Source organism: Elephas maximus, chromosome 4 (assembly GCF_024166365.1).
Source record: "Elephas maximus indicus isolate mEleMax1 chromosome 4, mEleMax1 primary haplotype, whole genome shotgun sequence".
NCBI lineage: Eukaryota > Metazoa > Chordata > Mammalia > Proboscidea > Elephantidae > Elephas > Elephas maximus.
In genome coordinates this window covers 54613216-54625377 of record NC_064822.1, presented here as the reverse complement: position 1 = coordinate 54625377, position 12162 = coordinate 54613216, and the positions used below count along the sequence as shown (strand labels likewise).

The 12162-nt window shown below is 36.2% G+C and overlaps 1 protein-coding gene and 1 pseudogene across 1 annotated transcript in view; both read right to left on the bottom strand.

Annotated features, from left to right (window-relative positions):
• Positions 1–453: 453 nt before the first annotated feature.
• LOC126076226 (estradiol 17 beta-dehydrogenase 5-like) overlaps positions 454–12162 on the bottom strand; it is a 142113-nt pseudogene continuing 130404 nt past the window's right edge.
• The window catches only part of LOC126075017 (aldo-keto reductase family 1 member C1-like), a 240869-nt gene continuing 231101 nt past the window's right edge, over positions 2395–12162 (bottom strand). Inside the window, exon 9 of the transcript XR_007517106.1 lies at positions 2395–2418. The gene's annotated coding sequence lies outside the window, so the exon portion shown is untranslated. The remainder of the gene's footprint in view (positions 2419–12162) is intronic.

The window sequence follows — 12162 nt, the reverse complement described above, 5'->3', positions numbered from 1 at the left end:
TTTCCTAAGTGTTTTCCTGGACCTCAAAGGGCTAAGGAAACACTAACTGATTAAAACCCTCCAGTTACTGCTTTCCAGAGACTGAAAACTCCTCCCTCAGTCCCATCCCAGGAATGTCTATAAAATTGTTATTAATTCCTTCCACTGCTACCAAATTTTTAGACAAATCAGAGTTTTTGGTCTGAATGAGACAAGGAAATAAAGTATAGAAGTAACAGAGACCAGAGTAGATAAGAATCTTTAAGGGAAAAAAATCTTCATTCTTTTCATGAGGTGACAAAAATTTAGTGCCTTTCCTTGCTGAGCTATGGACATGACTCTAGCTGAGTGTGAGTTGCTAAGCAGCATGGATTAAACTAGAGGTGCTGTCTCTCATCACCAGCATCTGAGACTTTTCCTACAGCCTATCCACAAACAGTGGCTTCTGGTAGAAGTCATGACAAACGCTGCTTATTAATACTTCTCCGAAAATGCAAAAGAAGGGTGGTCAGTGATACTGAAATGAGAAAGATAAAATATAATGTGGATTGAAGGACTATTTCTCGGATAGTACAAGTTTCTATGAAGCTTACAAGAAAGCTAAAAATTTTATTTCCTGGATGCTTGTAAATTATGCCTTTCTTACTTGCATAGACATGACTTTATAATAAATGTTTTTAGAGGATAATAATTAATTAAAATTATATTTTCATGCATGGACCTTAACATACAGAGACACGCAGTTCCTAATGTACAAATATATTCCCTTTCCTTAGCCAGATCTGTCAGTAAAGTAAAGAGATATCCTGTGTGTTTTCATTTGAATTCTCAGTGAAAGCAAAAACTGATTCTGCCTTGTTTTCAACAGGGATAAGTCCAGTCTCATTCTCAGCACTAATAAATATTATTAGGTGATACAGGTTGTTGATAGCTATTTCACTTGACTAATTCATTAATTTTTTACTAACTTCTGCTTACCACATGCCATTTTATTGCTTTATTCAGAAACAGATACAATGGCATTTATAAGACATAGTCGCATCTCCAAGGAACCTACTATATAGGAGATCCCTATACACAAAGTACAAAGTGATAGAAAATGATTAATTATAATTAAAATATTTAATTAGTATAGGAACTACTGATTGCTTCCCACTCTCTCTTTCTCTTTGTATCATTTCCCTGTTTTCCTCCTAATTTTCTCTGTACTAACAAAAATATTACCAATAATAATAATATACCTACCCAAACCCTGGTGACGTAGTGGTTAAGAGCTATGGCTGTTAACCAAAAGGTTGGCAGTTCAAATCCACCAGGTGCTCCTTGGAAACCCTATGGGGCAGTTCTACTGTGTCCTATAGGGTTGCTATGAGTTGGAATCGACTCGATGGCAATGGGTCAGGTGGGTAACCATGTGTCATTGTGCTAATCCCTTTTCACACATGATTACATTATTTCTAGTATGAGTTAGAATCCTCATAGTAGAAGGAATATACTTCCTGCCTTTTCTTCATTTATAATTAATGGTCTTTCTCAGTCCTAGAACCTTAGACCATGAAGTAAAGATCTTTTGTTGGCTAAAAATGGTCTCCAACATTGGGGTTTTGTCTCCACACTCTTTTCTTGATTTTAATCTCTCTTCTCTTAACCTTCTTCATCCTTTGCGTTGAGAGCTCCATATTTCAGGACATCAAAACCATGGGTTCTTATACACCTCACAAAGGCTGTTCTTTCAGGAGGCAAGTGTAGTTCTTGGGTCCTGAACAAATGTGGGATGAAAAGGAGGGCAGAGATTTCAAAACTATTAAGGCCTAAAATGTCCAAGATCTAGTGGAGGTGATGGAAATCTCTGGCTTTGACTAGAGGGTTGCTGGAGATGCCTTTGATAGGGCAGGTTTGAGGAATTGAGCAGGTTTTGAAGAAGAAGGTGGCAAAAGCAATTTTGGAAACATTTCATTAAGTGACATCTCCAATATTCAAAGTATATGTCCATTAGTTTGTTGTAGAGATGAGAGACCTACATGGAAGATGTAAATTTACCAGTGATGTTGGTTTGCTGTGGAACTTATACAGAGTGAGAAGAGCAGAGAAGTATGTGTGTGAAAGTCCAAGCTGACGCTGGGTCCCTCTCACCTTTTTGCTGATTCAGTGAACAGGGCTTTGGGGTGAACCTTGTCTGAGAGTTTCAGGTAAGCTCCTGTGTCATCCCTTTCTAAACTGGTCACCGTCTTCCTAGTAAAAAAAAAACTAGTGAGGTAAAATTTAAGAACACTCCTACTTAGTATTTGGATAATTCACTCCTACTTTCCTCATCTGAAAATAAATTGAACCAAATATCTTTACCAAAGTCACTTACATTTGAGTAGTAATATAGCGAACATTTTGGTTTAGGCCATCTAGGACTTTCAGGTCCTTTGAAGTCAACTGGAATTCAAAAACCTATTAAGAGAGAGAGAGACAAAAATTTAAATTATTTTTAGATTATATAATTTCTAATCTTGGAAAATTCAAGTGAATCATCAGTATAATGAATATGGCAGAGTACAAAAATCAATGAACAAAAATCAGTGAATTATCCAAATACTAACAAACACCAGTTAAAAACTAAAATAGAAGTGTGGTTGATTAATTACTTTTGTGTGTGGCCTTTATTGCCATGGTCTTAAAACTCCCACCCACGTGACTGTGTGATAGGGTAATTATGGCCTACCAAGGGAATTGGTCAGTTTTGCCTTAAAAGAAAGCCAATTCGAGAGTAAAGGAGATAGCCCACTGCCACCAAAGAAGGAGAAACCTGCAGCAGAAACCAGCAGCAGAGGCCTGCAAGAGATGGTGTAGTGGGCTTCCTGGACCACAGATGGAGAAAGCTAAATGCCTTTGGGCAGAGACTGAGGGCCAGGGAGAAGTCTACACCTGACCCACGAGTTTGGGACTTGGCAGCTTCCAGAACCTCGTAAGCCATTTCCTTTATATGGCCTGTGTGTTCTGTGAGACGTTGCAAGAAATTAGGGAACCCAAAGGCAGGAGGGAGTGTACTGAGGCAAGAGGGAGTAGTTGTTAGAGATGACAGAGTGGTAGAGCAGCTTGAAAAAATTAAACATTTGGGACATCTTTAACCTTTGCTTCATAGGAAACAGCTTTGTGCTGATCCTTATAAAAGAAATTACTCATTTAAGAAGAGAAGATTCCATTTGTATTAGTAACAATGAGATATATTGCCTACAAGTAAATTTAACAGGAAAATATTTGCTATTTCTGAAGAAGATTTTAAAATTCTATTCCAAAAACAACAACAACAACAACAAAAAAGACCAAACCATTGCTGTAAAGTTGATTCCGACTCATAGCTACTATTATGGAATATATATAAAAAAAGTTGAGATTGAATAAATATCTAGTTCTTATATAGGAAGACTCAATGTTATAAAAATGTCATTTGTTTTAAATTAATCATTATTTTCTCATGATTAAAAAGTTAACTAACATTTTTGAGACTGAAAAGAAAGCTCTAAATCAGATGTGACACTGGTGTTCTAAGGACAGGCATACACTGAAACCATTCCAGGCAAGTCAAGACTGGTAGTCTCCCTACCCTGGAACCATTTGCCAAACCTCATGACTGGGTTTTGCTTTTATTTTGTTTTAACAGATTGACTGACAAGGTTCAAAGAAGAAGAGAAAAAGCCTGGAGTGTTCTCAAAGTTGGAAATTTAGTAGGCAACCCTCAACCATAAAGTGTACATTCTGAAATGTATATTCTACATGTAAGCATGAATTATGCCAGAGGACTGGGAGGCAAATTGACTGCTTCAAATATTAGCATTAAGCTGAGGTGGGGTGGAAATCACTGCTGAGATCTGCATTTGCAAGTCATCCCTTGTGCAGGTTTTTACCCTAAATGCATACTGTCTGAGCAGTCCCAAGATTCTTAAGTTTTGAAATTAATCTACAGTGATTCTGAACTGGTGGTGTCTCCAGGATCCTGACAGAAATCTTCTCTGGAGAATCATATCTTCATATATGGTGTCAAACAGCTCCACAAATAAAAAGAAAATGAGAAGGTCACAGATTAAACTAGTTAAACAGGTATGGAAATAAGTCACCATAAATGAGAATTTACAGGTATAAAAGATGACAAAAATCTGCTGGGATTATTACTATGGGCATTCATAGACTGTAAAAGAAATGTGTTGCTATATTTAAAAATATGCATACAAATAAGAAACTATATGACTAAGAAAATTATTAAATTATTCAGAATTTTTATTAAAATTTGATATTAAAAACATAAAGGACAGTTTTAATAGTATATTAGACACAGCTGAAGAGGGGGTAAGTCAACTGGAATATAGATCTGAAGAATTTGTCCGGAATGCCATAAAAAGACACTAATGGATGGGAAAATAAAAGAAGTTGAGAGACATAGAGGATAGATTGTAAAATTCTAGCATGTCTAATCAGAGTTCCAAACAGAGGGGAGAAACTGAATGGTGCAGAGGGAACATTTAAAATAACTGAGATGTTCCAAAAGTTATTAAAAATACCAATCAAAATATTTAAGAAGTTAATGAATGCATGGCAAAGAAAAAATTAACCATTACTAAATATAATTTATTGAAACTGCATAACACTACAAACAAAGGAAGTATCTTAAAAGAAGCTGGAACTTGAGACTATGTTGGCATCTCCTACCTGGAGGGGAGATGAGAGGGTGGAGGGGGTTAGAAGCTGGCGAAAAGGACACGAAAAGAGAGAGTGGAGGGAGAGAGCAGGCTGTTTCATTAGGGGGAGAGTGATTGGGAGTGTGTAGCAAGGTGTATATGGGCTTTTGTGTGAGAGACTGACTTGATTTGTAAACTTTCACTTAAGGCACAATAAAAATTATTTAAAAAAAAGGAAGCTGGAGTAGAAACAAATGTGTTGTTATTCAAAGATGATTGAGATATGCATGTACAAGATCCAGAGAAATTTAGAGATAAATATTTAAAATATGTAATATATTGTAGTAAGTCTAATCAATGTGGTTGGATTCCTACTTCCATATATGAACACTTAGAATATGAAAAAAAAATTAAAAAACATAGTGTAAGCAAGGGAATGTCCAAATGCTATTGGGATCATGTTTAAAGAACTCAGGAACTGACTTAAAGAGGCTCCCATGGGCTAAATTTGGGACAATTTAAGCATCAAAAGGAATGTTGGTAATCGATAAAATACTGAATCAAATAAATCCATAAATCCATGGTAATACTCAGAGATCATGGTAGACTGGATAGACAGATAAATAGATACAGAAAGAACATGCAAATGTGTTCATATTTTAACAATTGATGAATTAAGGTAACAGGTGTTCATTGTACCATACTTTCAACTTTTCTGTACATTTCTAAAAGTTCTAAATAAAAAATTATGAAAAATTTATCAAAAGTATCAAAATTATTAGTTATCTGTGAATAAATCTAACAAATATGTAAATGTTTTTATGGAGAAAATTAAATAAAATGAGATAAAAATTTAAAAAATTAAAATAATTTTTTTAATTTAAAATATTTTAATGAGATTTAAAAATATGTTAAAGATATCAAGATCATTGGAAATTCATATCATGATTAGGGGTTAAAAAAAACCATTAGGGATTAGGAATGTCAATAATGTAAAGATGTTAGTTATTCCTTAATGGATTACAGCTTCAGTACAATGTTATGTAACCATTTATTTTTTATATTTAACTTGATAAGGTGATTCTAAACTTTTGTAGAAGAACAAATGATCAAGAGGAGGCAAAACACTCTTAAAGAAGGAGAAGGAGTAAGGCAAAAATTTTACCATTCGTGACAGCAAGATTTGTTTTCTGTTTTAATTAAGACAGTATGGAATGGTAAGTAGGCCAGAAACAGACTTAGGGACATTTGATATATGATAAGAGATGACAGTGAAAGTATCTGGGCAAATATGAACTTTTAAATAATTTGTTCTTGGACATCTGAACATCTATTTGAGAAAATATATGTACATTTGTATTCGTATCTCACATAGCACTAAAAAATCAATTTCAAGTGAAAAATAGACCCAAATTTGGATGGAAAAACTATAACATTTCCAAGGCAATATAGGAGAATAAAGGACACAACAATCATCTACTGAAAAGGAAAGGCATGATGAACTTGACTACCTTAAGAGTAAGATCTTTTGTTCATGAAAATATGCCCTAATGAGAATGAAAAAAGGAGGCACAAATTAGAAACATTTTACAAATATATCTGAGTCTGAAAGAAGATTAATATTCAGAATATATAAATGTGGTATATTGATTATAAAAATACCTCTCAGTTCTTCACATCTTCCTATATCCACACCCTTTGCAACAATTATGCAGTTCCTACCTTAAAAGGTGGTGCCTCTTTCCCCGCCCATTGACTCTGGCCTGGGCTTGTGACTTGTTTTGGCTAATAGACTTTGTCAGAAGTATTGGTGTGCCAGTTCTGAGCCCAGACTCGAAACGGCTTTGCATGTATCCACTTATTCTCTCGGAAACTTGCTACCATCACGTGGTGGAACCTGGGTAATCAGTTAAAGGATGAAAACTATGTGGAGGAGAGATGAGGCACACCTAATGTCAGCCCACTGGGCTCTAGAGGCAGAGCTGCCTCGTCCCTGGTCTTGACTGAAAACACACAAGAGGACCCGATCAAGAACAGGAGAACTGCTTAGCTCGACTCAGCCTAAATTTTATATTGTAGTGTTTTATTACTGTACAGCTATAGCTAGTGGGGGGCCCTCATGGCTCAGTGGTTACAAGCTCGGCTGTTAATCCAAAGGTCTGCAGTTTGAATCCACTAGCTGCTCCTTGGAAATTCTATGGGGTAGCTCTGCTCTGTCCTATTGGGTCTTTATGAGTCGGAATTGACTTGATGGCAACGGATCTGATTTTTTTTGGGCGGGGGGGATGCAATAATTATCTCCTATAAGAAAAAAAAAAAAAGACAACCTAATAAACATGAGCCAAAGGACTTAACAGGCACTTTGGAAAAGAGAAAACTGGGTGAATAAATATATACGAATTCAACTACATTAATAATCAGGGCAATGAAAGTAAAGTCAGAATGAGAGGTTATCACAAATCCTCCAGATTGGCAAGGAGGTGAAAGGCTAATAATGTCAACTGCTGGCTAGAATGTGGAGCAAGCAGAAATCTTCTATGTGACTCATAGGAATATAAGCAGGTAAAATCACTTTGGAAAAAATTTGATATTACTTAATAAATGTGAACCTGCTCATATCCTATTACTGATCAATTTCATTCCTAAATCTAGGAATATATCCTATGGATACTTTGCTATGTGTCCACCAGCACACACATACAAGAATGTTTCTAACAGCATTACTCAAATGGCAAATACAAACAAGCAGACAAACAATGAAACAACACAAATACTCCTAACAGTATTTGGATAAATAAATTATCACATGTTCATGAGATACAAGATTATGCAGAAGTAAAAATGAACAAACTACAGCTACATGCATCACATGGATGAATCTCGTAAACATAACTTTAGCAAGTTACTGAGAAATACAGTGTATTCTACTTACATAAAGTTTAAAAGCAAGCAGATTAAAAAGGATATTAAGTGATATACCCTTAGGTAGCAAAGCTATAGAAAGAGTCAAAGGAACAGTTGATTATTACAAGAGTTAGAAGAATGGATACCCCCAGCAGAGGGAGATATGATCAATGAGCTTCGGAGAGGTGTAATGTGCAATTTTGTAATGTGAATGATCTTCAGGTGTTCAGCTTTTATAATTTTAGCTATAACCCAAACCAAACCTGTTGCCATGGTGTCAATTCTGACTCATAGCAACCCTAAAGGACAGAGTAGAACTTCCCCATAGGGTTTCCAAGGAGTGGCTGTTGAATTTTCAACTGTGGTCCTTTTGCTTAGTAGCTGAGCTCTTAACCTGTGTGACCAGCGATCTAATTTTAGCTATGGGTATCATTTTATACACTCCTATGTTTGTGATACATTGCACATTTTAGAAAGCTGTGCCAAGCAAGCTAGCTCAGTTGACACAATTCTCATGCTGACATCACATGCTTGACATCAAAACCGTATCTTCTTAGATCAAAGTTAAAACACGTGTCTCTGAAATCAACATTTTCTAAAAGTAATGTTATACTCATTTGTGTGGTTTGCAGTAGTTTTTAAAGAGCATATATACTTTTGGAGCCCTGGTGGCACAGTGGTTAAGAGCTCAGGCTGCTAACCAAAAGGTCAGCAGTTCAAATCCACCAGCTGCTCCTTGGAAACTCTATGGGGCAGTTCTACTCTGTCCTATAGGGTTGCTATGAGTCGGAATTGACTCAACGGTACACAATGACAACAACAACAGCATATATACTTTTATATATAGGGAATATCTTGGAAGTTGTAAAGAAGAAGGCCAACAGAGATTGGTATGAAGAAGAAGATTGGGCAATTGGGGACTGAGGAACACATTAGGAAGAGACTTTTCATTCTATATCTTCTATGTGATATAAATTAAAAAAAATATACATAAACTAGATAATAACATTTTACGTTGCTCCAGGAAAGGTGTCTTTTTCTGTAGGCAGTCAGGGAGGAAGAGATTGTCATCAGGACCTTGGTCTTCACAGTTCAGAGACCCAGCAGGTTAGATAGCAATCATCCATTGTGTCTGGTTAAGGTGGGCACATATGGGGACAGAGTAATTCACAGCCTTTAACTAGTTCCTGGCAAAAGAGTCCTAAAGTTTTAGAGACTGAAAAATCACCTGATTTAATTATCTCTTTTATAAATTGAACAAAATTATATGCCTGTTTCACAGGGTTACAGAGTAAATTGCACTGAAGGCTAGAGTGCAAATCTCTGATTTCTGCCCAATCTTTTTTCCATGCAGCCATGCTGCCTCTCCTGTTGTACATGAAGGAGAAAAATCCTAGTGAATACACATAAGGCATATGTGCATGGGAAATGTGAGGGAAATCAACAGGGCTGTAAGGTGTCTTGAGCCTTACAAAGAAGAACACCTGTGAAGGTTCTAACTTAGGCGCCACGACACCACACAGCCCTGCCCATCACCTGCATGTTCTCTTTGATCCTCTTCTCATTGTAACTCTTGGCCAGAGCCATGACTCCATGCTGTAGCTGGTAGTGAAGGGCAATCATGGCTGGGATTCACTTGTATTTTTTGCCAGGGAATGAAGAACTGGATAATCCAAGAGCACATGGAAGCTCTGGTCCACCCTGGAAAGAAACACAGAAATCCCAAACACCAGAGGCTGAGTTTTCACTTTGTCAGGAGGCTTCTAAAACTGACTAAGGTGGTCCCCACTTGATTAATGGTTCTCCAAGTATGGTCTCTGGACCAGCATCACCTGGGAACTTGTTAAAAATGCAAATTCTAGGGCTTTACCCAGATGTATTGAATCAGAGCTGATGAGGGCTCAGCATTCTGTGTTTTTAAAAGCCCTCCCAGTCATTCTGATGCTGTCTTGAGTTTGAGAACAATGGTTCTGGGTTCTTGGACTTCCTTTTACTTCTTGGTGGTTATTTTTCTTCTGTGGGTATTGCACCAAGTATGCAAGGAGGAAAAGAAATGGGAAGACTTGGACAATTTTTATTTTAATTTTTCTGTGATAATGGTGGAAATTGAGTAGGCTGCGGATGAGAACTCTTCATTTTCATCCTTGATTATAGTGTGTAATATTTGTGCAGAAGTTTCCAAAATGTTTTCAGATGGTAATTTTTTTCTATCCCCGTACACCTGGATTTTATTATTTTTCCTCACTTTAGAACAAGACAACTGAAATTTATAGAGGGTGTTAGTTGATCTGTGTTAATCAGTTAATACGTGTCAAAATCATGACTTGAGCTTGTTTTTTGCCTGTTTTGTCTTATGTATAGATTTTAATACAGACATTGAATTTTGAATATATATATAACGAGACATATAATCTAAAAGCATTGGGTTGGACAATGGGATTGTAAAGAAGTATCCCTGAAGTTTCTTTCCCCCATTTACCCAGCAAGTTGAGAGTTAACGCCAGGAAGAGTATGGTATGAAAAAAAATGTTTCTTAATAATGGTATTTTATATTTTAAGTATTGTTTTAAGTGAAATTTTACATAAGAAATTAGGTTCCCCTTTAACAATTTCTACACAGCTTGTTCCATGACATTGGTTACCTTTTTTATAATGTGTCAACTCATTTCCATTCTTTTTGTTGTTTCCATTAATCTCGCTTCCTTGCCCCTCCGTAGCTTCTCATCTTTGTTTTAGGGTAAATGTGGGCTGTTGGATCTCATATAGTTGATTATTCAAGGGAGCACAGTATTCACAGGTGATATTGTTTATTTTATAATCCAATTTATTATTTGGATGAAAGGTGACCACTGGGAATGGCTTTAGTTTCAAGTTAAAGGGTATCTTAGAGCAATAGTGTCAGGGGTTCCTTTAGTCTCTATTGGTCCAATAAGTCTGGACATTTTTAGGAATTTGAGTTATGTTCTACATTTTTCCCCTTTTCTACCCATGGCCTTCTATTGTGTCCCTGGCAGAACGATCAGTAGTGGTAGCCAGGCACCATCTAGTTCTTTTGGTCTCAGGCTAGATGATGCCGTGGTCAATAATGGTATTTTAGATAAACTCTCCATTGTCCTCATTACCATCTTTTAGCTCGGAAAGATCCCAGAGTGCAATAGGCAGCCAGAACGACACCTTTCGACTTGTAGAAATCCAGCAGTTTGCTCTGGTTGAGATAAGGGTGAGGTTCCACCTGTAGAATGCCAAGGCAGAAATGTGTTGTATTATATGAAAACGTGATTTAAAAATGTAAGGGAAAGGATAAAACTCAAAGAAGCTGAACAAAAAGTTTGCAAAGTTGTATTTGAACTAGAAATACCAACATGAACTAATAACTGAAAAAATAATTTTTCTATCTTTGCTCACTGAAAGAGTCAAAAACATGATATTCCATAGAAGTATCTCTATTGCCCAGTTCTTGGCTACTAAACACCATTAGTAGCCACAAGGAGAGAAGGGTAATTCTGGATCTAAAAATTCTGGATCTAGGACAGGGAAATAACTATTTGAGCTTTGGACATCAAATTGTGCCAGAAATCATGAAAGCACTCAAAGACTTATGAACACATGTTGAAAGGATAAAGGTTGGTGGAAAGATTTGAGCATCAAAAGGAATATTACTAAAATAATTTCTAACACATTGAATAAATAAAAATCTCTTAAGTCCACACGGATGAGAGACAGAGAGGGAGAGAAAGAGAGCAAAAAATTTGTCCCTATTGAAGGTGATTGTTACAGTGATTTCTTTCTCTGAATATTGATAATTAAAGGGAAAGACTTAGATTTATTCCGTCTTAGAGGAAATAATTTTAGTTTATCCTGTGTTGATAGGGAATACTCTTTTTTCACAGAAAAATGTGAGGTAAGAAAAGTATAAAAAGAATGAAAAAAATATAAAATTGTTATTTACAAATCAGGTCAATATAATTGATTTAGGCAAAAATCATCAGTGATTCCAAACCATTAGGTGTAATGTTGGGGAACATGATTTTTCTTTGCCAAACTATCAACCAACGTTTTGTTAGCTAATTGCAAAAGGGAAAACATGATTACAAAGAAGAGATCTTACTAAAACTAGCTTAACCAAGTGCTGAAATCCAGCATAAGAAAGCCTTCAGATCTAACTTCTAATTTACAGCAGGGCTTCAAACCCAGTTCATTCAGGTTTGACCACCTGTTGAGAATTTGTTTCCACCCCAGCTATACTGAATGAGAATCTACATTTTAATAATTTCTGAGTTATAAACAGACCAGAATATAAACAGACACTGAAAGGCAGAAGAGGAAAGCAGACAACAGAGACAGAGGAACACCAAAAATAACAGGCAGCTACTTAAAGCTGAAATAGACAAGGAAGGACCTCACCCTAAAGTCATGACCTGAATTTGAACTTCTAGCCTCCTGAACTATGAGAAAATAAATTTCTATTCTTTAAAGCCACCCACTTGTGGTATTTCTATCACAGCAGCACTAAGTAACAAAGATAGGTATGTAGGGGGCAAGTGTCATGTCTACAACTTTGAAAGTGTTCAGCAAAACAGATATGTTTAAGTAACTAATTTGATGGTGGAAATGAAGA